A 14,857-nucleotide genomic window follows, 5' to 3' on the forward strand; every position below is an offset into this window, starting at 1 on the left:
ATTTATCTCGGCAAAGGCGCCTCCGAATTATTAATGAACGGGGACACAACCGGAGCCGATTTTGAATAATTGAGTTCGGCAAACAAAACGGAACAGATTACGAATATTGTTCGTTCGTCGTAAGATGTAAAAAGTTGCGTTTGTTCATTTTCGGCGGGATCCAGTTTCTTGGTTGCCGGTGAAATTTGTATTTCCTTTTTTTTTGCGGGGTCACGCCGTCTGTAAACTTTCCACATAAATTAGTCTCTGTAAACTGATTCCCTTTAAGGTTGTTCAACAACGAACTACATTTTAAAGGTTTTTTTTGGTTGGTGTTTCTAACACGGATGCTCAAACTAACGTTTACTGCCGCTTAATTTATTGTCTGGTTATTTAGTACCCATCACTAAACAATATTACTCCATGGGTGCTAAAATCAGACTCCTGAGTGGGTAATAACAATTATTAAGTGTCTGTTAAGTATTACACTGTTTCTGCCACCTTCAAAAATTTATTTCTCATTTTTTTATTCAATATTTCCAACACATCTCCTCAAATTAAGGTTTACTGCTGCGTAATTTTCTTTGGTGATCATTATTAAATAATATTACTCAATTAGTCTGTTAAAATTTGTCACCTAAGTGGGTATTAACAATTATTAGGTTTCTCCTGTCCTCAAGTATTAAGGCCACAAAGAAGTATAGTTTATTTTTCAAATTTTAGTGTGGTTTAATGATTTTTTTTTAAAGTGGGTAATAACAGTTATTAACTCTTGTTCAGCCCCAACAAAAATTTAGTGCAGCTCTTAACCTCACAACGAAGGAGCGTTATAATTTGCTTTCCATTTTAGATTGAGACGTGCCACAATGCTTTATTGAAATAGCTGCAGAAAGAAAGCCAAGCATTAAACCTATTTCCATGCGAAATGTCGGGCTCAAAGATCTCTATTTATGCGATACATAAATCAATAGAGGGAGGACTCGACACGAATACGTTACACGTATTAAAAATATTTATGCCGGCTTATTTTCATCGTTTATTTGCACCAAAATTGAACGTAAAAAAAGGATAAATTTTTGTTTCGATATCAAGAATTAAAGTTTACGGCATCGAAAATCGTGGCGGTTATGCGGCTGATCTGCTACTTCTTCGTCACCAGCCGCAACATTATGGACATAAAATGGGGACGTGAGGGCAATGTGAATGTCTTGCATCCCAGCTGGAGATTTTCACTTCGTGGATAAGGTGGTATTTATTTTTTATCCGTCCATTTATGGTTACTTAACAAGGAAATAATATTTTATTCATCTTCAAAGTTGAAAAGCTAAATACTTAACGTTGATACAAATAAATAATTGAATTATTTTCGTACTTGAATTGTCCTTTTCTTATTATGTATTGTTAGTTACAATGGATTTAAGTAGAAATTCTTGGCAACTTGGCCCTTCTGGAGTGCCACAAGGATCCAATCTTGGGCCCCTTACTTTTCTTCTATTCATTCATGATTGTGTATTGTCTATTAATTGTATCTACTGTGTGTATTAACAATTGGAATAATCTGGAACATTATAAAATTATGACCATACTTTCAACTTACAAAGGGATTTTTCAGCTGAAATCACCCTGAATAAATTGTAGAGCAAATTATGGACGGTTCAGTAAATTATAGGCGAGTTCACATTAGTTGGTGCATCGTGTAATTTACGATGCGACATCGAACGCACGTTATTTATCTTGGTCACTTCGTTCGTCCGAAGAGCTTTTAATACGTCGGACCGTTGGAAATTTGAAACCGAAATTGGATGATTCGTGCCCGCATTGTGTTCTGTTGCAGAATCAACTTTACCAATTAAAACGAAAATGAAGTTTGTTAGTTTGCATTTCCTCAGCTGAAAAGAACTGAAATCCATAGTTACCATAGATATAGATGTAACATACAATAAAGCTTTTAAGCTTCTTAAGCTTTTATTAATATTTTACATGCATTGCATTAAAAACAAAATTGAAAACTATTCTAACACTGGATTTATCACTTAAAATACCATTAATAATTATAAAAAAATATTCTTTATTTACTCAAAATTATTTATGGATTTTTAAAAAATATTAATATTATTGAAATATTTATTAATATTGTTGAAATTATTTTAGATTTTTAGATCATTAATTGAAATTAAAATTTATTATATATGTTATTAAAAAGTTTAAATAAAATTTATATATGTTCGCACCGCCATCTGTCCGAGAATAGCCATAGTTAATCAATTACAGGTTTCTATTTTGTTTTCTTCTCACACTTTATATAAACTTAATTTAATATAAATTTTATTGAAATTATGTTAGTTTCTTAAAACTTTCTCCTAAATTAAAATAGAAAAATTTTCTAAGAAAATATTTTATTATGAAAAATATTTTTCATCTTGGAAATCATTAATTATAAATGAGACTCATTAAAATATTTATAAAACTATATAAACAATTAAAAATGTTATATTAAATTATTATACTTCAATAATATTTAATGGTATTAATTAATTTAATGTTAGTTTATAATCAGTTATTGAAATTAAATTTTATTATATATTTATTAAAATTACTGAAATTATTTCAGATTTTTAAAATTGTTTCCTAAACTAAAATAGGAAAATTAATTAATAAAATATTTTTATTATTTTTAATCATCTAAAAAAAAATTTTTCATTAATGATGATATTAATTAAAATTAATTTTTAATTGTTATTTAATCAGTAATTGAAATTAAAATTTACTGAATTGATTTTAGATTTTGTAAACTGTTTCTTAAACTAAAATAAACAAAAATTTTTATTATCATTAATTATTATAAAAATTATTTTTATCATTGAAATCATTTTTATTTTGAATTATTATAAAAAAATATTTTTCTTCATGGAAATTATTTAAAAAATTTTAATTTTAAATTAGACTCATTAAAATATTTATAAAACTATATAAACAATTAAAAATATTATATAATATTATTATAATTTAATTTCATTTGATGAATTAATAAATAATTGAAATTAAAATTTAATATGTATTTATTAAAATTTATTGAAATTATTTTAGATTTTTTAAACAGTATATATATATATATATATATATATATATATATATATATATATATATATATATATATAATATAATAAATTAAACATAATTTTTTTAAAACTACAAACGATTAAAATATTTTCAAATTTTTATAATATTTCATAAGTATTGTATTGTGTGTAAATTTATTATAGAAAATGTTATCTGTCATCATTGATCATTAAACTAATCTCAATGATTTATTTGGAATATTTACAGATACCATTAATTTATATGAAATATTGTAAAGGCTCAAAATATATATAATATGATTTTATAATTAGTTATATCTCTTTCTTTAATTTATTGTTAGCATCTTATAAATAAAATAAATAAAAATAGATTAAAAGTTGTGTATTTTATATTATAATATATATAAATTTCTACAGTAATATTTACCTTATATATTATTGAGGCTTAAATATTCAAATAAATTAATACGTATTTAAAATTATGTTTTAGTTTCATAAAACATCATAACTAAACAAAATATATTTAGGTAAATCCTTTTATGTAACTTCTATAAATAAATATTGGAACGTAATGAAAACCTCAACGCCTTAAAGTGGTTTTCAAGAAAGTAAATGAACATTCCTTTAGTGTGACGGTCAACAAAGAGCAACAAAAGCTTAACACGAGAGACATTCAAAAGCGCATTCACCTTTATCTGCAGAATTTTTGAATGAAAGACGTCCCAATTGCGAAATTTAAGCACGTAATGTATCAATAAAATATCTCCTTAGTCAATACGTTTTGAGAGATATTTTAAATTCCTATTTTATATGTATCTTACATCACACTTCATATTTTGATGCGAGGCCAAATTTTGAACGTGCTCCCTACAAAACTTATTTGTTGTGGCAGCTGGAATGTTGAAACAATTACTTGTTGTTCGTAATGGAGGCATAAAATTTAATCAGTTGACTTTTACTGCTGAAAGTACAGCGAAAATAAACCGTCAAAAAATGTAAATATTTTCATGTGACAAGTTTTAACAAGGAACTGGGTAATAAAATGTTAAAAGTATAACCCGATGCATCATAAAAGCAATTTAAAGTTAGGAAGTTAACCCATATAACAACTAACTGGACCATCAATTTGATAGTTCATTAGATAAAGAGTTATGGGTCTATTAAACTCCGTCGAGGATTATGTGAACATTATGAGCCGTCAGGAATTCCAATCACACACTACAGCTAATATCGAATACGAATGCACTTTGAGATCTGATTGTAATTATCGTAAACAGGTTGTGAATCGAGATTTAGTCGAGTGGTAATTAATAAATTTGATTAATGCTCATTCACTCCAATTTGATGGTTTTAATTTAAACCCTATTTGTTAATAATAAAAGTGCAAACATTACTCAATAAAATAATAGAATAAAAGTTTTTATTTTATTAACATTTCACCAAACAATAAAATTTTTAAACAACAAAAAATGTACCATAACTTTTTATGGGCAAATATTTAGAGAAAATACTTTTTCTCTTTGCTGCTTTTTATTGTTCAACATAAATTTATAAAATTCATTTATTTTACAACTATTTATTTTTTTTTACTTATTATTAATAAGTTTATTTTATTTTATATTGGGTTTAATTAAAATGTAATTACATAAACAAATATTTGGTTAACTATGACAATAATTTGTTGAAAACATTTTATGTGGGGGAATTTACATTGTGCAAATATGTAATTTTACATTTTCAATTAAAAATTTGTTGAACGTGTTAAAAATAATGAAATACCAGTTTTTATTTATTATGTAATAACTTTACATATAATAAACTCTGATAATTTAAATATTTTCACCTTAATATACAAATATTAGTAAAAACAAATTGGATTCAGACGAGATAAGTCGATGGAGGATGGACAGAAAATATTAACTGTGGTCCTCACCAACTTGAAGGTTTGTGGAACTTGTTGGATTCTGAAGGAAAAAATGTTGGAATACAACAACCAAAGGAAAGGAAAGAAAAATTAAATTTAAGCCATTGAAAGAACTATTGACAAAGGGGACAAACAGGCCTTCGAAGAAAGAGAAGAAATTACCAAATAACAAATTGGGTTCAGTCAAGATAAGATTTGTGAAACACAAGTTTCTTTTAATATCTAATTAAATATAGAATAAAATTGCCCTGGATAATTTAGCCAAACAAATTAAAATTTAATTTTAATCAGCTTACTATTAATCTTCTTCCATGAAAGTTCAGTGCAAGTTCCCAGTAATCTTTAATTGTGGCACATGAATTGGAAAGTAAATTTAAAATTCAGCCCCTTAAAATAAAGTGCATTTGTTAATATTATCAAATTTTAATAAATCACTTCCTTTATTCTTTACAAATTGAAGAAGATAAGAGGCCGAACAATAAAAGTAATTATTCGAGACAACCCTTAAAACAACTTTCATTGTCTCAGACATTCAAATTTATGGAGAACAATCCAATTTTTTTTGTTTTGTGACTGTCCATAAATCAATTTGGGAATAATATATTTCCATATCAAGTAGGTAAGTGCATCGAAGAGGATTCGGGGCCATTTCATTTATGATAAAACGATTTATTATGGCAAATTTATACAAATTCGATGGAAATACGTTTATATATATATAAGGGATGCAATTCCCTAAGTGCTTCCCATAACAATGCTTCAAGGGTTGAGTGAATGATAATAAGATTCTTAGCATATTGTCGTTCGCTTAAATTTAATAACATTATCGGGGATTTGATTGAAACTTTTCTAACCGGAAACACATTGTGTTGGAGGTGAGATAAATGTAAAGCTCTTTGGCAGTGGAAGAACGTGATAATCTATGGGTAAAATATAATTTTGACGTAATCGTCCGTAAAAAGATACAAGAACAACCTTTCATCCAGACAGAAGGGACTTTTTTTGGTTAAACAAATTTCCGGTTAAGTAAAATCGATAGGAAGTTTTGATAGTTTCAAATCAAGGCAATGATCGAAAAAAGATGACGTGCAGATAAAATTTATTTCTGAGGTGGAATACTAGAGCGAAACTTTTATGTCCTTTGACTTAATGAGGTCAAGAGTTTGTAAACAAACTAAACTTTGTTGGAAGCATGTCAAATTGCAGACGGTGATGTTTTCAAGAGCTATATTGTACTAATATTTCCACTAATTTCATCTCATTAAACTAAGATAATCATTTTTATTTACAGTGGAAGAATTGTTATTTTATAGTAAAAGATAAACAGTAACCTCATTGTAAATTAAAATTTAATTAGGCTTATTGGCTTTTGAATACGTTATAAAGTAGTTGTAAAGCTTTTGTAAAGTGTAAAAAAGCTGTTACTGTTTGTCCAATTAATCATTTTTAAAGAAACTTTCTTTTAAATTAAAGTTTTCATTCTACAATCTACATTCTTATTAACTTTATTACTTATAATAATTTATAAAACTTTATAGATGAATTTATTAGATTTACAACAAAACTAAAAAACACTATTTGTTATTATTTATTATATTATTATTTGAGAAATTAAATTTGAAATATTTGTTATAAAGCTTTTGTAATTGTAAGAAAGCTCTTGAAAGCTCTAGAAAATTAAGTTTTATATTATTTTTTAAGTCGATAAGCTTTTAATACAAAAAATTATTTTGTCAAAAGCTCCATTTTTCTAAATTTATTATTATTAACTTTGTTGTAGATAATTTACAAAAATTTTCTAGACAAATTTGGAATACTTAACATTTTCGAAAAATATATTATTTATTATTATATATTATTAATTGGTATTTATGTTATTATTTAAGAATTAAATTTGAAATTTTGTTATAAAGCTTTTGTAAAGGTAAGAAAGCTCCATTTTTAACAAGTACTATTTAAATTTTTTGAATTAATCGGTAGAATAACCTTTAAAATACTATAAAAAATATGATTTTGATGTTTAATAAATGTTTAAATATCGAGATTGCGCAAACAAATTATATAATTACAACTACATTCAAAAGGCAATTAATTTAGTGTTTTCAAATATCTTATCCTAATTCATTTGAATATTTTAATTAAGTTTTTTGGTTCGCATCCACCATTTTTGCAACTGTTGTTAAAAATGGCGAATGCGTCACAAATCCAATAATTAATTATTATTAAACAAATTCTAAGAATAAGTTGATTATATTAAAAGTTATTAATTTTATCCACTTTTAGATCCATTTTTAATAGGTAATATTTAAATTTTTTTAATTAATCAATAAAGTAACCTTTAAAATACCATAAAAAACATGTTTTTGATGTTTAATAAATGTTTGAACATCATGAATGCGCAAACAAATTATATAATTACAATTACATCCAAAAGACAATTAATTTAATGTTTTCAAATATCTTATCCTAATTCATTTGAATATTTTAATTAAGCTTTTTGGTTGGCATTCATCATTTTTACAACTGTTGTTAAAAATGGCGAATGCGCCACAAATCCAATAATTAGTTATTATTAAACAAATTATAAGAATATGTTGATCATATTAAAAGTAATTTATTTTATCCACTTTTAGATCTATTTTTAACAGGTAATATTTAAATTTTTTTAAGTAACCTTTAAAATACCATAAAAAACATGATTTTCATGTTTAATAAATTTTTAAACATTGAGAATGCGCAAACAAATTGTATAATTACAATTACATCGAAAAGGCAATTAATTTTATGTTTTCAAATATATTATCCTAATTCATTTGAATATTTTATTTAAGCTTTTTGTTTCGCATCCACCATTTTTTCAACTGTTGTTAAAAATGGTGAATGCGCCACAAATCCAATAATTAATTATTATTAAACAAATTCTAATAATAAGTTAATTATATTAAAAGTAATTTATTTTATACACTGTTGGATCCATTTGTAACAGATACTATTTAATTTTTTTTAATTAATCAGTAAAGTAACCTTTAAAATACCATGAAAAACATGATTTTGATGTTTAATAAATGTTTAAACATTGAGAATGCGCAAACAAATTGTATAATTACAACTACATCTAAAAGGTAATTATTTTTATGTTTTCAAATATCTTATCCTACTTCATTTGAATATTTTAATTAAGTTTTTTGGTTCGCATCCACCATTTTTGCAACTGTTGTTAAAAATGGTGGATGCGCCATAAATCCAATAATTAATTATTATTAAACAAATTCTAATAATAAGTTAATTATATTAAAAGTAATTTATTTTATACACTGTTGGATCCATTTGTAACAGATACTATTTAATTTTTTTTAATTAATCAGTAAAGTAACCTTTAAAATACCATGAAAAACATGATTTTGATGTTTAATAAATGTTTAAACATTGAGAATGCGCAAACAAATTGTATAATTACAACTACATCCAAAAGGTAATTATTTTTATGTTTTCAAATATCTTATCCTACTTCATTTGAATATTTTAATTAAGTTTTTTGTTTCGCATTCACCATTTTTTCAACTGTTGTTAAAAATGGTGAATGCGCCATAAATCCAATAATTAATTATTATTAAACAAATTCTAATAATAAGTTAATTATATTAAAAGTAATTTATTTTATACACTGTTGGATCCATTTGTAACAGGTACTATTTAATTTTTTTTAATTAATCAGTAAAGTAACCTTTAAAATACCATGAAAAACATGATTTTGATGTTTAATAAATGTTTAAATATTGAGAATGCGCAAACAAATTGTATAATTACAATTACATCGAAAAGTCAATTAATTTTATGTTTTCAAATATCTTATCCTAATTCATTTGAATATTTTATTTAAGTTTTTTGTTTCGCATTCACCATTTTTTCAACTGTTGTTAAAAATGGTGGATGCGCCATAAATCCAATAATTAATTATTATTAAACAAATTCTAATAATAAGTTAATTATATTAAAAGTAATTTATTTTATACACTGTTGGATCCATTTGTAACAGATACTATTTAATTTTTTTTAATTAATCAGTAAAGTAACCTTTAAAATACCATGAAAAACATGATTTTGATGTTTAATAAATGTTTAAACATTGAGAATGCGCAAACAAATTGTATAATTACAATTACAACTATATCCAAAAGGCAATTAATTTTATGTTTTCAAATATCTTATCCTAATTCATTTGGATATTTTATTGAAGTTTTTTGGTTCGCATCCACCATTTTTACAACTGTTGTTAAAAATGGCGAATGCGCACCAATTCAATAATAAATACAATTTTAAATTTTATGTTTTGCAATCTGTATTTAATTAACTTTTCTACATATAAATAAATAATTTATAAAACTTTCTAGACGAATTTGGTATTTGTAAGATTTTCGACAATTAAATTTAAAATATTCGTTATGAAAGTTTTGTAATTGTAAAAAAGATTTTAATAGAAAAAATTGGAAAATGTGGAAAATAATTTATCCAACATTTTTTTAATTTACTAATTTTATATTTTTAAAGGAGACTTATCTATCATCCCCGAAAGGTGGATATATTTTAAAACGAATCATATAACCAATGTGTTTGCTTTATGGCTGACATAACTCGAAAGGAAATCGTGCAGTTAGAAAGAGGAAACAAAAAGTAGCGCACATCAAAATCCACCTGGTCTTAAACCAATTTCCGAAATTAAATTGTTTGAGCCACCGAAAGATCAGAGAAAATTTATTCTATTACTAATTTATCGGGATGCTGAGAATTTGAATGGGCCTTTCAAATGCCCCGAAGGCTTTTGATCATAAAATGTGTATAAACTATTGGCTAAGATGCACACGTAAATTAATTTAAGTGCGTTTACTTAAGTTAAGTTATAAAACAATTCGCGGAATTATGTTATAAACACATTAGCGATGAATGGATCAACCCTCCGGAACGATTGAAGACGCGGCGGGTGATGGAGGCACTAATCCGAATTTATATGTGTCTATAGGGTAATATAAAAGCCGTGTTTCTATTATGACTCGCGGGGCTCGTACAGAGAAACTCTGGATGTGGATTATTTATTGCGCGTGTTCGTAAAAAAATATACCTACACGGATTATGTCATGCGGGGAAAACAGGATATGTACCGGGAATAATAAATGAACAGGTTTCAAGCTCAAATAAATCGAGTGCGATCGCTCATTTTTGCGTTTTTGCGGTACCAAAACGAACGAAAAAATAAACTAGAAAATAATTAATGTTCTAGTGAATTGATTGATTTTTTTTCCTTAAAACAACATGGAAAATTAAAATGCGGCCGAATGGATAAATGATGGAGGAGAATTGAAAAATGGATTCTCATTAATTGAAATGAATACAAAATGGAAATTTTCCTTTTAAAATGTACAAAATTTGATTGTCAGTAAAAAATCAAACTTTTGACAACACACATCCTAGAATTACGTTCGTGAAATAATATTTCAGTCAATTTTTAACAAATGTTTAACTGAATATTCTGAAACTGAAACTTATAAAAAAATGAATTTTCTGATATAATCTGAACAAAATTAAAATCATAAATATCATTAATCAAAATTGAGAAAATTATCTAATCTTTCAGATAATTATAAATAAATTAAAAGTAAATATTATTAATAATACTAATTTGTTATAAAATAAAATATTATTTATTATTTTTTAAGTTATTTCATTCATTTTTAAAAACTAACATTTCTTAATATACAAATTAAATTTTATGTTTTTAATTTAATATAATTATTACTATAAATAAATATCCATATTTTAAATTAGTAAATAATATAATGTATTATATATAATTTTAATTAATCAATTTTCAATTATATTTGTTCATAATTTGTTATAAAATAAAATACTTTATTTATTATATTTTAAATTATTAATTAAATCTTTGTTTATATAAATTTAATTAATGAAAATAAATGAGACTTCAAAAATTATTAAAAAAGTTTCAGTATGATTTTTTTTTGAAATTAGTTTAATATAAAATAATATTTATTTAATAATAATAAATTTAAAATTAATATCTTGAATTTAAAACAATTAATACAATAAATTATATTAATTATCCACATTTAAAATTAATAATTAATATTCTGTATTATATATAATTTTAATTAATCAATTTTCCGATATAATTTGTAATTTGTTACAAAATAAAATACGTTATTTATTATATTTTAAATTATTAATTAAATTTTTGTTTATATAAATTTAATTAATGAAAATAAATGAGACTCAAAAAAGTTTCATTATCAATTTTTTTTTTTTTTTTTGAAATTAGTTTAATATAAAATTAATATCTTCTAAATTGATATTTTCAGATTATCTTTAGAAACTTACATTTCTTAACATACAAATTAAATTTTATATGTTCTGAATTTAAAACAAATATTACAATAAATTACATTAATTATCCATATTTTAAATTAATAATAAATATTTTGAATTACATATAATTTTAATTTATTAATTTTCAGTTATATTTGTACGTAATTTATTACAAAATAAAATATAATTATATAAATTTAATTAATGAAAATAAATGAGACTTTAAAGTTTCAATATTAATTTTCTTAAGTTTTTTTCCGGTCATCTTTAGAAACTAATATTTTTTAATTTTTCAGTATAATTTTAATTAAAATAGACAATAAATTATAATTTATAACAAAAACTTTCAGTATTTTAAAAAATGGGAAATTATAATTTATAACAAAAACTTAAAATATTCATTTTTTAAGATTAGTTTAAAATAATTAAATTATATTATATTATAAAATAAAATATGTCATATTTGCATTTTAAATAATTAAATAAGCTATTTTCTATAAAATTTTAATTAATTAAAAAAATAATTCATTATAATAATTATAATTCATAATAAAAATTTTAAATATTGATTTTTTTAAGCTTGTTTAAATAATTAAAAAATAAATAAAATTTTTATTGTATAAAATAAATTAGAATTTATAATAAAAACTAAATAATCACTTTTTCCAGATTAGTTTAAAATAGTCGAAAAATAAACTAAATTAAGTTTTTGTATACAATTTTAGACAGTTTTCAATTATTTCAATTGGTTATAAAATACGTTAATTTTTGCATTTTCAATTGTTAAATTAGCTTTTTCTATAATATTTTAGTTAATTTAAAAAATAAGAAATAAATTAAATTTTAATTAATTAAAATAAATGAGAATTTATAATAAAAATATTATATATTCATTTTTTTAAGATTAGTTTAATATAATAAAAAATTTATTTTAGATTAAGTTATAAAATAAAAGAGGTTATTTTTTGCATTTTAAAGTCTTTTTCAATACAATTTTAATTAACTAAAAAAAAAATAGAATTAATAATTTATAATAAAAATATTCAATATTAATATTTTAATTAAATAAAATGAAAATATATAATAAATTCATTCAATATTCACTTTTTTAAAATTAGTTTAAAATAATTAAAAAGTAAATTAAATTTTCAATTATTTCAGTTTGTTATAAAATTTGCATTTTAAATTATTACAATTTCTATACAATTTTAATTAATTAAAAATAAATGAATATTTATAATTTACAATAAAAACTTTCAATATTGAGTTTTTTTTTTTTAAATTAGTTGAGTAATATTTATTTAATAATACATTTAAAATTAAGATTTAAAAAATAAAATACAATTTTACATAATTTGTTTAAAATTCTTTGGAAATTAATATTTTCTAATATTTAAATTTATTTTTATTTCTTCATTATTGATAATTTAAATTACTTTAAATTAATTATAATGGTACATGATTTAATATAAAATAAAATGTACTATTTATTATGTCTTAAAAACTTTTTAAATGATTTTTTATATTTTTATCACAAAATTAAAAATCATCAGTCACCTGTAAAGTATTTTTTTTTTAATTTTATGTAAATTTACCACTTAATTTAATAATTAACTAATTAATTAATTAAATAAAATTGATCTACCTTTAAATTCGCAAAGAAGAAAAACTCCGGTCCAATTCCAAACAGTTTTCAACAGTTACTAGCAACAATCACCAACCAACAAACTAATCCCGCACCAGACAATTAATGGAATAAAAAGGAAAAAAATATATATATAAAACTACTTTAGTCAGAAAGTAAGCCCAAGAAAGTTTCGAGCCACCCAATTAACCAAAGAAACCCGTTCGAAAAGCGACGCGTTTATCTCCCGCACCGTCGATCGTGAGCGGCGCGAAAAGCGATCCGGAAAATCGTCCAGCATCCGAAGCCGTGGACCGCAACGTGGAAAATCTGCGCGCAAACTGGATTTTGTCGCGCGCTACCCCCTGAATCCGGCCGTGCGGCATCCCCGTTCAGATTCTGCGCCAATCTCGGTGTCGACGATGCTTAATTTTATTATTGTTCTTATTTGGACACGTCGATTTTTTATCTGGTTTATGTTAATTCATCATTTTAATACAAAATATTAATTAATATTAAATATATAAGAGATAAAAAATTAACAAAAACAATTTTATATTTAATTTTACTTAGTTTCAAATATTTTTTAAGTATACAATTAATTTCAATCAACATTAAAATTAAAAAATTAGTTCAAGTATTTAAAAATAAAATTACTTTAATTATTAATTAATTAATGAAAGTAATTAAATAAATATATTTTTTTACATTAATTAGTAATCATAATATGAATTATTAATTAATATTTTATGTAAGGGACAAAAAGTTAATAAAAACAATTTTCTATTTAATTTTACTTATTTTCAAAAACTAAAGACTAATTAAAAATATTTAAAGTGTATAATAATAAATTTAATTGATTTTTAATTATAATTAAAATTCAAAAATTAATCCAAATAATTAATAATAAAATTAGGAAATTTATTTTTAGTTAAATATATAAAATAATAAATTCAAAAAGTTTAAAATTTTTCATTAAGTAATTTAATTTTCAATTTAAATAATTAAATAATATGTATTTTTAATACTATTTATAATGTAAATTAATATTTAATATTATATATAAGAGACAAGTTTAAATAAAAAATTTTCAATTTAATTTTACTTATTTTTAAAAACTAATTAAAAATATTTTCTATGTGTACAATAATAAATTAAATTAATTAATTTTAATTATCATTATCAAAATTCAAAAATTAATCCAGATAATTAAAAATAAAAAAAGGAAATTTGTTTTTAGTTAGATTTATAAATAATAAACTCAAAAAGTTTGAAATCTTTCATTAAGTACTTTAATTATCAATTAATTAAAATTAGAATATTAATTTAAATAATTAAATAATATTTATTTTTTATATTATTTATAATGTAAATTAATAATTTATATTATATATAAGGGACAGCAAGTTTAAATAAACAATTTTCAATTTAATTTTACTTATATTTAAAAACTAATTAAAAATATTTATATGTATACAATAATAAATTAATCTAATTAATTTTAATTATCATTATCAAAATTCAAAAACTAATCCAGATAATTAAAAAGAAAAAAAGGAAATTTGTTTTTAGTCAGATTTATAAAATAATAGACTCAAAAAGTTTGCATTAAGTACTTTAATTATCAATTAATTAAAATTAGAATATTAATTTAAATAATTAAATAATATTTATTTTTTATATTATTTATAATGTAAATTAATAATTTATATTATATATAAGGGACAGCAAGTTTAAATAAACAATTTTCAATTTAATTTTACTTATATTTAAAAACTAATTAAAAATATTTATATGTATACAATAATAAATTAATCTAATTAATTTTAATTATCATTATCAAAATTCAAAAACTAATCCAGATAATTAAAA

This window comes from Aethina tumida, chromosome 5, assembly GCF_024364675.1.
Source record: "Aethina tumida isolate Nest 87 chromosome 5, icAetTumi1.1, whole genome shotgun sequence".
Classification (NCBI taxonomy): domain Eukaryota; kingdom Metazoa; phylum Arthropoda; class Insecta; order Coleoptera; family Nitidulidae; genus Aethina; species Aethina tumida.